A 12,550-nucleotide genomic window follows, 5' to 3' on the forward strand; every position below is an offset into this window, starting at 1 on the left:
TTGGATGCTACTTCTCACCTGGCCAAAACATCCCTCCACTAGAAAACCTCCTCAGCTGGTCAACCCACCATCTCCCCCAAGAAACTATCATTTTAGGTGATTTCAATATTGACTGGCAATCCTGTTCTGGCACCCATCCAAATCATCATGTAAACCTTCATGGCTTCACCCAACTAGTCCAGTCGCCAACCAGGATAAATAAAAACTCCAGCAAGCACACTACCCTGGATTGGATGCTAGTCAGTAAGAGCCCCCAGTCATATATAACAGGTTGCTTATCAGATAGCCTCAGTGATCACTCCCCAACATTCCTACTGAAAAAATACCTATACAAAGATAAACCTGTCGTCTACCGTCAGATACGTAAATAAATAAACTTTAACCCACTCACATTCATCTCATCCCTCAAAGAATGTAAATGGCATCCTCTAAAGTACCTCAGTCTTGATGACGCAGTTGAATTTTTTAATACTACCTTCCTGAGCATCCTTAATTACCATGCCCCATAAGACTTTCCAGAATCAAAGCACAACCCTCCCCATGGCTACAGAAAACCACTAAGTCAGAAATGAAAAACAGGGATAAAGCCTGGGAGCACTGGCGCAAACCAAGACCCTCTCAACTAGACAGAAATTCCTAGAACTACGCAATAGAGTCAAAAAGCTAATAAAACAGGAGAAATTCCAATACTACTAGTCTGCCCTAGACTCCTCCGAACACAGCCCCAAACAATTCTGGACCTCCATAAACTCCATCCTCCACCCAGGTAAAGTCAGTACCCCTCCTCCTAACATCCCTCACTCCTCAGAAAATATTGCTAGCTCATTCAACACACACTTCACACAAACCATACTATCACTAGCTAAACAACACAACCCCCTTCCCCTCCAACACACACCTTCAACTACTAATCTCCCCACTGCCTTCTCTTTTTCTCCTCTACCTACCTCCAACATAAAAAAACTCTTAACTAAACTTAAACCCACCAAATTAGCAGCAGACAACCTCCCAAGTGAATACCTACAAATCGCAGCTGATGCTCTGGCCTACCCAGTATCCATCTTGATTAACCGATCTCTGTCAGAAAGTTATGTTCCCACACTGTGGAAAGTATCACATATAATTCTCCTCCACAAAGGCGGACTCTCCACAGAACTAACCAATTACTGCCCCATAGCTATTCTCTCTCCACTCTCCAAAATACTAGAGAGATGCATACACTCTCAGGTCTCAGACTACCTCCTTACTAACAACCTCCTTTCCAGTACTCAGCATGGTTTCCAACCAAACCATAGCACCACCACTGCCTTACTCTCCTTTACTGACACTATCCTTCAGCATAAAAACAATGGCTATCTCTCTTCTGCTACTTTCCTAGACCTATCTAAAGCATTTGACATGGTCCCACACAAACAACTTATCTCTGTCCTCAATAACCTATCCTTATCACAATCAGTCACCAACTGGTTTCAGAGTTAACTGTCTGACCGCCAACAATCCATTGTATGGCAGAATGACATATCTCCCCAACTACCTGTCTCCATAGGGGTTCCCCAAGGATCCATCCTTGGACCCCTACTCTTCTCTGTTTTCACAAATAATCTAGCCTCTGCCACCACACATGGCACACTCATACAATACGCATATGACTCGACCATCATCTGCTCAGCCCAGTCCCTACCCAAACTGCAAAACGTCACACAGGAAGCCTTTTCCTCTGTTGAAACTTGGTTATCCAATGCCCAATTAATACTCAACCCAAACAAAAATAAACTACTCATCTTCCAACCCACCAAACATACTCAAAACAACTCTCACTTTAACATCACAGCAAAAGACAACACCACTATATACCCAACTGAACACACCAAATTGCTAGGAGTGGAAATAGACAATAAACTAAAATTTGACATTCACATATCCATGACCATAAAAAAAGTCCACAAAAAGCTAGGAGCATTATACAGAAATAAGCATCTTCTCACCAAAGCAGCAAAGATTTCAATAGCAATTTCCCACCTTATTTCCACCCTACTTTATGCCTCTCCAATATATACCAACCTAAGGCAATGCGATCTAAACAAGCTAGAGACCTGCTACAACAAAATTGCCAAATTCGCCACAGGGGCATCCTACCGTAGTCACCACTGCCTCTCACTTGCTGAACTGGGCTGGCTTGAACTCCCTCACCTCCTTCAGTGGTATCAACTCTCACTCGCCCAAAAACTAGTAAACCATCCACTAAATGTCCCATCCCTCCAGAATCTACTCCAACCCTATCGCACCACCAGACCACTAAGATCCAGCAACAAAAATCACTTGCAGATCACTAAAGCCAATAATTCTGCTGGTGAAGCACTATTCTCTTGCACCATAGCCAAACTATGGAACTCCCTCCCACCCAAAATTACCTCTGTACCATCATGCACCCACTTCAAAACTTTACTAAAAGCGCACCTAAAAACATGCTGGCTATGCCCTTGCAACTCCCACTCTAATATCACCCACCCCATCCAATTACTACCTTTCTTTCCACTCCACTAACTACCTTGATTATAGCAAGCTCAGATGCTCATAAGCCTGGTACTTATACAGCAGGAACTTCTTATTTTAACATTTGTTAATGTCTGTTATGTACTTCACAGATTAAGATTCTAGTTGTCTATTGATGTACTATGTTCTTCATCTGTAAATATGTTGTAAGTAATTGCTAGGTAAATTGTTAATCGCTATGTAATCCAATGTAACTACTGTCTGTTTATTTTAACTGTGGAGCTTTTCTCCCCGGGCCTCCACTGAAAATGGACCTATGTCCAGTCGAACACTCCCGGTCAACAAATATAAATATATATATATATATATATATATATATATATATATATATATATATATATATATATATATATATATATATATATATATATATATATATATATATAATATATATATATATATGAATAGATACATATATCATTTTTTTTCCAGATCAGTATACACACACACACTCACACACACACACACACACACACACACACACACACACACACACACACACACACACACACACACACACACACACACACACACACATATATATATGGCAGGGAGTAGCACTGTCACCTCACATCAACAGGTTTTCTGGTTTGATTCCCAGCTTGGCTGCCATCTGCATGTCCTTCTACTGTTCTGCCTAACCACATGTTAATCAGCTTCTTCCTCCTTATTGCACTATAACCAACTTAATCCACCTGTAGCGCTCTTATACATCCCTAATTCATTTAAATTCATAGGTCCATATGTATATACTAGGCTAACAACCACACGGGCCTTTGCAAGCCTAGCCATGCAATCCAAGTGTCTCACAAAAATTATTGTGCTTTAGAGGTTATTTTAAGGGGATATATGCTAGCTAGGGCATGATTTACCTACTGCCTCTGTCCATCAGAGACATAGGTGCTTGACCACTGGTGAATTTCTGGTTTCCCATCCACTGGCCCAGGTTATGTTTGAATAGGGTTAGGGAAAGGGTTTGCTTCTAATGGATGGGAAGCTGTTCCAGAGAATGGGAATTCTCTGAGACATATTCCTGCCCTTCCAACATATCCTATTTTAATTGTAAGCCAAAATGTTCTTAGATCTAGTAGTTCTGATGCTGTTCATTTCATGGGTATGCAAAAGGTCCATCAGACCAAAGTCCAAGGATGCCTTGTATGCCAGGTGTAGATCACCTGTCAACAGTCTGTAGGAAATGGAGTACAGTGAAAGGCCTTTGAGACAATTTGCATTAGACATTTTGTTTACGCCCTGTATTCTTTTTCTGATGAACCTCTGTGGATATTCCAGTTGTTGCATATACCTAGTCAGGTACATACCGAAGGGGGCATTATACTTAATGATAGTTCTGATGAGGGCCAAATAAAGTGGCACAGTGACCTTCCTGGACCTGGATGACATGTCCTTACTTATATGTTGAGCGACATAGAATGAGTCTCTTACTATCTTAGACACATGTTGGTCCCCAAGTCTCTGACTACTTGATCTACTCTTAGAGAAGTTTTTATCAATGAGGTCGTTTCCTGGGATGGCAGACTTCCCAAAAGGTACTGTTATGCATTTCTTGGCATTAAGTTTTAAGCTGTGGCTTTGACACCAGTCATTTGTCTGTGTTAGACCTTCCTGCAAGATGTTTGTGGCTTGAAGGGATTAAATGACTGCTCCTAGTTTGCAATCATCTGCAGACTTGGTTAGCCAGAGACCCCTGACATTGGCCTTCACTTCCGAGAAGTTGGTGCCAAAGAGTGGTGGACCCAGCATGAAACACTGATGGACTCCGCTGGTGACAGGCCTCTTAGTGGAGGTGGTGTCCCCAATCATAATTTCTTGGGCCATATCTGTGAGCCAGTTCTGCATTTATGTGGGTTTCCTCCGGGTGCTCTGGTTTCCTCCCATGTTACAAAGACATGCATCTGGAACATTTCTCCCTGGGACTTTACTGAAAATTGGCTTTGTTCCAAGTCGGACTTTCCCGGTAAACAAAAGTTAGATAAATAAATAAATCTAAATTCTTCCATAGCCTCCCATGTTTAACATTATCAAAAATGTTTTCTTGAGCTAATAAAAAGGGTACCAGTCTACCTTCACCTAAAATGTCCCATAATATTCTCAATGAATCAAAAATGTTGCTTCCTTTCACCCCCACCCCACCCGTGTCGGAAACCCAATTCTCATCTTAGATAATCACCCTGCCAACCTTTACTTTATACTGGTTCATAGTTTCATAGATTGGTACTAGGCTATGGCCCTAGGGCCTATACAAGCCTAGCCATAACTATTCCCAGGATATTTCTTCCCACAATATTTACTTCCCTGGACCCCTGTCTAGCAGGGTGAGTGACATGATCCCTGGGGGGAATTTCCTATCTCCCATCCAATCGTCAAGTTTCCTTTTAAAGAGGGCCAAGGAGGCGGTCTGCTTGACATGTATGGGCAGTCTATTCCAGAGTATGGGGAGTCTCTGGGTCTGGAACCTATCCCTCCAGCATGTTTTGTTCATTGTGATGACAAGGTTTAGAACCCTGGAGCGTGTGGCTCTGAGGGATTGGGATTTCTTTAAGTGTAGCATGTCCAACAGCTCAGGGTTTGACATGGCCTTGTATGTTAAGCAGACATCGCCTCTGAGTAGACGATATGCCACAGAGTATAGCTGGAGTTTTTTTAAACATTTCATAATGATTTTCAGATCATCATCATCTTCTTTCAGCTGTTCCCGTTAGGGGTCGCCACAGTGGATTATCTCTTTCCATTTCTTTCTGTCCTCTGCATCTTGCTCTGTCACACCACTCACCTGCATGTCCTCTCTCACCACATCCATAAACCTTATCTTAGGCCTTCCTCTTTTCCTGTTACCTGGTAACCTCATCCTTAGCATCTTTTTCCCAATATACTCAACATCCCTCCTCAGCACATGTCCAAACCAACGTAATCTTGCCTCTCTGGCTTTGTCTCCAAACCTCCCAACCTGAGCTGACCCTCTAATATACTTATTCCTAATCCTGTCCACCCTCGTCACACCCAGTGCAAATCTTGACATCTTTAACTCTGCCACATCCAGCTCTAACTCCTGCCTTTTTGTCAATGCAACTATGTCTAACCCATATAACATAGCTGGTCTCACTACCCTCTTGTAGACCTTCCCTTTCACTCTTACTGGTACTCGTCTGTCACAAATCACTCCTGACACTCTTCTCCACCCACTCCATCCTGCCTGTACTCTCTTCTTCACCTCTCTTCTACACTCACCATTACTCTGAACTATTGATCCCAAGTATTTAAACTCATCCACCTTTGCCACCTCTACTCCTTGCATCCTCACCATTCCTCTATCTTCCCTCTCATTCACACACATATATTCTGTCTTAGTCCTGCTGACCTTCATTCCTCTTCTCTCTAGAGCATATCTCCATCTCTCCAGGGTCTCCTCCACCTGTTCCCTACTCTCACTACAGATCACAGTGTCATCTGCAAACATCATAGTCCACGGGGACTCCTGTCTGATCTCGTCTGTCAACCTGTCCATCACCATTGCAAATAAGAAAGGGCTCAGAACTGATTCTTGATGTAATCCCACCTCCACCTTGAACACATCCGTCACTCCCACCGCAGACTTCACCGCTGTCACACTACCCTCGTACATATCCTGTACCACTCTTACATATTTCTCTGACACTCCCAACTTCCTCATACAATACCACAACTCCTCTCTAGGCACCCTGTCATATGCTTTCTCTAAGTCTACAAAAACACAATGCAACTCCTTCTGACCTTCTCTGTACTTCTCCATCAACAATCTCAGAGCAAACATCACATCTGTAGTGCTTTTTCCCGGCATGAAACCATACTGCTGATCACTAATCATCACATCCTTTCTTAACCTAGCTTCCACTACTCTTTCCCATAATTTCATGCTGTGACTGATCAATTTAATCCCTCTGTAGTTACTACAGCTCTGCACATCACCCTTATTTTTAAAAATCGGTACTAAAACACTTTTTTCCATTCCCCAGGCATCCTCTCACTTTCCAAGATTTCATTAAACAATCTGGTTAAAAACTCCACTAACATTTCACCTAAACACCTCCATGCTTCCACAGGTATGACATCTGGACCAACAGCCTTTCCATTCTACATCCTCTTCATAGCTATCCTTACTTCCTTCTTGCTAATCCATTGCACTTCATGATTCGCTATCCCCACATCATCTAACCTTCTCTCCCTCTCATTCTCTTCATTCATCAACCCCTCAAAGTACTCTTTCCATCTGCTCAACACACTCTCCTCGCTTGTGAATATGTTTCCCTCATTATCCTTTATCACCTTTACCTGCTGCACATCTTTCCTAGCTCGGTCCCTCTGTCTAGCCAATCGGTACAGGTCCTTTTCGCCCTCCTTAGTGTCCAACCTTTCATACAACTCTTCATATGCCTTATCCTTAGCCTTCACCAACTCTGTCTTTGCCATGCACCTCATCTCCTTATACTCCTGTCTACTTTCTTTATCTCTCTGACAATCCCACTTCTTCTTTGCCAACCTCTTTCTCTGTATACTCTCCTGTACTTCCTCATTCCACCACCATGTCTCCTTGTCACCCTTCCTCTGTCCAGATATCATACCAAGCACCTTTTTAGCCATCTCCCTTACTAGCTCTGCTGTAGTTACCCAGCTATTTGGTAACTCTTCACTGCCACCCAGTGCCTGTCTTAACTCTTCCCTGAACTCCACCTCACAATTACCCTTTTTGGGAGGAGAAATGGCATAGGAGTTATCCTGAAGGAACAGTATGCTAAGAGTGTTTTGGAGGTGAAAAGAGTGTTGGATAGAGTGATGTTTATGAAGCTGGAAATTGATGGTGTAATGATCAATGTTGTTAGTGCATATGCTCCACAAGGTGGGTGTGCAATGGATGAGAAAGAAACATTTTGGAGTGAGTTGGATGAAGTGGTGATGACTGTACCCAAGGGTGAGAGAGTGGTGATTGGAGCAGTTTTCAATGGGCATGTTGGTGAAGGGAACAAAGGGGATGAGGAAGTGATGGGTAGGTATGGTGTTAAAGGAATGCAGAAGGTCAGATGGTAGTGGATTTTGCAAAAAGGATGGCTATGGCTGTGGTGAATATGTATTTTAACAAGAGGGAGGAGCATAGGGTGACATACAAGAGTGGAAGAAGATGCACACAGGTGGATTATATCTTACGTAGGAGGGCCAGTTTGAAGGAGATTGGAGACTGTAAAGTGGTGACCGGGGAAAGTGTAGTTAGGCAGCATAGGATGGTGGTTTGTAGGATGACGTTGGTGATCACGAGGAGAAGGAGGAGTGTGAGGGCAGCACCACCGAATGATTTTCAGATCCATATTTAAAAAATAACGGAGGCATTCAGTTACATATGTCCTGTAGGTTTCCCCTTTATACTTAAAACAAGAATACCAGCCTTTAAAAAATCAGCCTCCTGGTCTGAAATACAGTAAACCTTTTTATTAGCTCATTCTTATGTAAAGGCTTTATAGAGTCTTATGTTCTTGGACCCTAAATGATGACTTGTTATATTATTTATAGATGTACTATTAACTTCAAGAATGCTGAATGTCAGAAGTAAGTGCAGGAGGGCAAAACATTTTTTTTTTTCGAAATCAATCATTTGTGTCATCAGCTTTCTCATTTGACTGATTCAAAATGCACTGAGGAGGTATAATTAAATTGTCATTAAATTGTCATATTAACCTAGCTGATTAGTTTGGAGTCTAACAGTGTACAACCATCTTGCAATGTCTTTAGGAATGAATTTCCTCTCTTACAGAGCTGAAAAACAGTGACAGTGAGTATAAGACAGATGCCATGGCAGAGGGAGTGATGGGTGGACAATACCCTTCCTATGATGAGGGCCATCTTTCTCCTTTTCTGTTTTACCATTTGGCTGCAAAGTTAGATCTCTTGTGATATAAATTGTCATTTGGGTGCTTTGAAGATGCACACCACTCCTTTTTAACAAATACTCCGTTTAGTGGATTGTATGATCACCCTGTTATTCCTACAAGACTCAGTTCAGAATGTGTGAGTATTGTACACTGACTACTGCCACTGTATCGTGCTATTTTTTTATTATTTAATGGATTAATTAATTCATCCATTAATTAATACATTTAAGAGAGTAAGCTCACTGGACACGTCCCTTTTTGGGGGCAATTTGGGAGCACTGTCTGGTTAAATGACTTGCTCAGTCATACAGAAAGCAAATGAAGGTGGAAAGAGTCAAACACAGTACCCTTTAATTACAGGAAGGAGCTCGCTGACAGTTCAGAGCCTTAATCCTTAGCACTAATGGCCAATAATCATAATAAAAGGCAATCAGTTATTTTCACTCTGCCCCCTTTAAAAAAAAAAAAAAAAAACAGAAGTACACAGGGTGTGAAAAAACTACTGAGTCTAACTCTATGGTATAGTGATAGCATGCATTTTCCACAGAGGTGTTCAGTACACATTTGGTGAGTTCAACAAGAAGAGAGTTATGCTGTGTTTGAAATCATCACTACAGTTACAGGCTGTGACTGTGACATGCTGTGAACCATCACATGCACAGAACTGAAAGCACGTCTGTTTGTTTGGCATACAGTTAAAATATAATTCTCCTACAAAATAGCACTAACTATATTTACAGTTCCACTACATTTGATTAGACCAATGTTAAACTTGAGAATCCTGAAAAGCTGCAACTCACAGGCAGTCAGCAGTTAATCTCTAGCACTCATTCAGTTACTACATTGTTTTAGTACCACCCCCTGACAACCTCTTCCCATCAGCCTTTTCTCCCAGTCACTACTAACTGAACAAAGAATACAGGATGTGCTCAGGGAATTGCATACACAGAGAGGAAGCAAGTTGTTTTAGAGCTGGAAATCTGTGTCTTTATTATTTTATTCCTTTCTGATGTAGCTGAAGGAAACATTTTGGAACCAAAAGGAAATACTGGAATCAGGACAAAGAGTGATTGGTATGTCAAATAAAGTTTCACTTCTTGTTGGGGGAGGGTATTTAGGTTCGAAGCAGTTCCTGGATTTCTGTCTGGTGTAGTTTTTAAAGCATATTTTGTATTTTTGACAGAAGATGATGGTGAAATATGCTTTTGTAAATGACAAGCAGTACTTAAATGATGTTAGCTGAGATTAATGAAAATGAGGCTGTGTACATGTGTGGTGTGTGCATCTTGATAACACACCTCTTTGTGCAAACATTGCCAAGACCTTGATGGCTATGCTTTCACATATTTGTTTTTAGCTTTGTGATTCTTATTCAAAAAGGTGGTTTTAAAAGGAACAGGTTTTCATGAATTGCTCTTAGGTGACTGCTGAGTGGAGTACTGCTTTGCAAAATAAACATTAGAAAAAATAGCTTTACACGTTTTTGAGCAGCTTTGTAACTCATTTACTTCTGCAGTTTTTTGTTTGCATAGTTTCCGACCTAAAAAGCTGTTGTTGTGAGTTAATATTTTGAGAAATGCCATTTGGAGCAGAAATAAATGGGTAATTCCTAAAGTAGAAATGAACATTTTTCCCTTGCTGTAGTAGTCAAACTGACTTGATCTTCTTGTGTCTTGTTTTATTTGGCACTGTAAGATGGTATCTGTAACATCCATTGCTGACTCTGGTCTGAAGATGTGCATATTGGTGTAGTACAAGCAGGCAGTAACTGATTATGCTTTAGTCTGTGTTTTAAGTTTTTTTTACTATAGCGACACTATGCTTAATAATTTAATACAATTGTTTACTCTGTGATCTGAAGCAAGTGAGTTAACTGTCTTGTTTCACATATATTCCCAGGAAAGTCTGACAGTTTAGCTCAGAGGATTAATGCTACAAGCTGTTAACCAAGCTTCATCCTGTAGTCATAAGTTTGATTCCCTCAATTTCCACTAACAAACTGTATGACTTGGAGCAAGTCACTTAACCAGACAGTGTTACTTGGGCTTACTCAGTTAAGAAATAAAAGTATGCCTCTTGTGAGCTCACCTGGTCAACAGACAGAAATGTAAATAAACAAATATAGTAGTTTGGTTCATGCTGTGTAAGACTCGAGTCCGGTTAATGTGACAAAATGTTGAATCGAAAATACTGAATCAAAAACTTAAAAATAGTAGCCCTGGACAAAATTGAGGGAAAACTGCCCCTCATCACCACCACTAGTGCTTGGGATTTGTGCCCTAAACCTTCTAGTTTTATGTCTTTTTTTATGCTCACAGTCGCACAAACTCAGGGGAAATTACACACTTTTGATTAAATGGTCTGTCAATGGAGTCTCCAAATCACACAGCTTCCATTTGTTTTGCTTCTTATTTATGTATTTTTCTTGTTAACCGAGATGGTCTGACTGAACACATTTCCACTTTTCAGCAGAATCCTGGGGAGAGGGAGCTCCATTGTAAGATATAGTAAGACATGATCGCACAGTACAAGTTCTGTAGTCACAAACCCAGTAATATGACAGGGTATGTTCCACTGTACTAGTTGTGGATACTGTTTACAGCATGTACAATGTTATGTAGAGATTAAGTAGTTTTTTTTTTTTTTTTTTTTTTTATGTTTTAAGTTGATTTTTTTTTAATTATAGGGGAGATGGAGTGCCATAGTTTTTGAAGTGTAAACTGAACATAGTGAGTCACCTGAGTGATTGTTGGATGTACCGGTATCTGTAAAGTACTGATCAAGGGATAGGAGTTCTCTCTTTAGAATATATTTAGTGGTGATATTACTAACAGCAGGACATTTACCTGGATTGTCTAGGATATTATGTGTATTTAGTTGGACATAACTTGCATAGTTTTGAAGTTATAGCCACTGATTTTGTTGAAGGGCGGTACACTGATTTACTTTATTAGGTAGAGATGAGGCAAATTTAACAATCTTGTAACATCTTTCTAATTTAGTTAGGGATGTTTTATGTTGATTTGTTAACACAGATGGCATAAAGTAGGCTTGGCAGTAGAAAAGCCTGAGCAATAATCTGTTGAGCTTGTGGAGTGAAGTAAGGTTGAACTTTATATAGCATCCTGGTTTTTGGTTGTTTTTTTTGTCTACGGCAGAGTTAATGTGGGGATCAAAAGTGAGTTTTTGATCTATGAACATGTCAAGTAGCTTTTTTGACTTACTTGAGGAAAGGATTGCTATTTGCAGAAATAGCTGACTGATGTGAACGAGTGTAAAGTTGCAAAAATTTGATTTTGGGGAATTGAGTATTAGCTGAGATTCAGTGAGCCAAGTTTGTAGTTTTGTCAAGACTGTTTGGGTTTGTTCTTGGAGCTGTGCAAGAAAGTGTGAAAAGCTTACCAGCGTGAAGTCATCCGTATATTGTACAATGGATCCTGGTTCAGCTATTTTATGCATATCACTGATAAAGATGTTAAACGGTAGGGGACCCAAGGATGGAAGCCTGAGGGACTCCAGAAGTGATAGAGGTGAAAGTAGAGTAGGAGTATTTCCACTTTGATTGCAGCCTTTTAGAAAGTTTTTGAACCACTTGTGTGTTGGATTAGCAATGTGTAGTTAAACCAGCCTGCTTATCTGTCTCAGAGAGTATCCTAACATATGGGGGGGAGCTTCTTCCCTGTGGCAGCTGTGGGGTATTTCTTCTGTAGCAGGTGCAAGTCAAGATGTGGTAGGATTTTATCATATTGGGAGTTGAGCAAAGAAGTCAGTAACTTCTACTGCCTATGACAATGACACTTGTTTGTAGGAGGAAGTGTGTGTGTGTGTGTGTGTGTGTGTGTGTGTGTGTGTGTGTGTGTGTGTGACAATTATTCACATTTGGAGTCCTTGTTGATAAAGTCCATGATGAATCTTTCCATGGCCTTGCAGACAGTCAGTTGATGGACCCCCTATGTGCAAGGGGATTACTGTTGCTGTTCTTCACTCTGCTGAAACAAAGCAAGTGCTCAGGCTGAGGTTAAAGAGAGTGCCAAGTGGTTCCTGTAGGTCTTGTTTTATATTGTTTAATAAGCAGCCTGGGA

The 12,550-nt window shown here is 40.9% G+C and overlaps 1 protein-coding gene across 2 annotated transcripts in view; it reads left to right on the forward strand.

Annotated features, from left to right (window-relative positions):
* The first annotated feature begins 9,348 nt into the window (after positions 1-9,348).
* LOC122816466 overlaps positions 9,349-12,550 on the forward strand; it is a 332,177-nt gene continuing 328,975 nt past the window's right edge. For both annotated transcript variants that reach the window (XM_044089279.1, XM_044089278.1), the window contains exon 1: positions 9,349-9,541. The gene's annotated coding sequence lies outside the window, so the exon portion shown is untranslated. The remainder of the gene's footprint in view (positions 9,542-12,550) is intronic.

The sequence above is a fragment of the Protopterus annectens genome, chromosome 12.part0 (genome assembly GCF_019279795.1).
Source record: "Protopterus annectens isolate FY-2018-M chromosome 12.part0, PAN1.0, whole genome shotgun sequence".
NCBI lineage: Eukaryota > Metazoa > Chordata > Ceratodontiformes > Protopteridae > Protopterus > Protopterus annectens.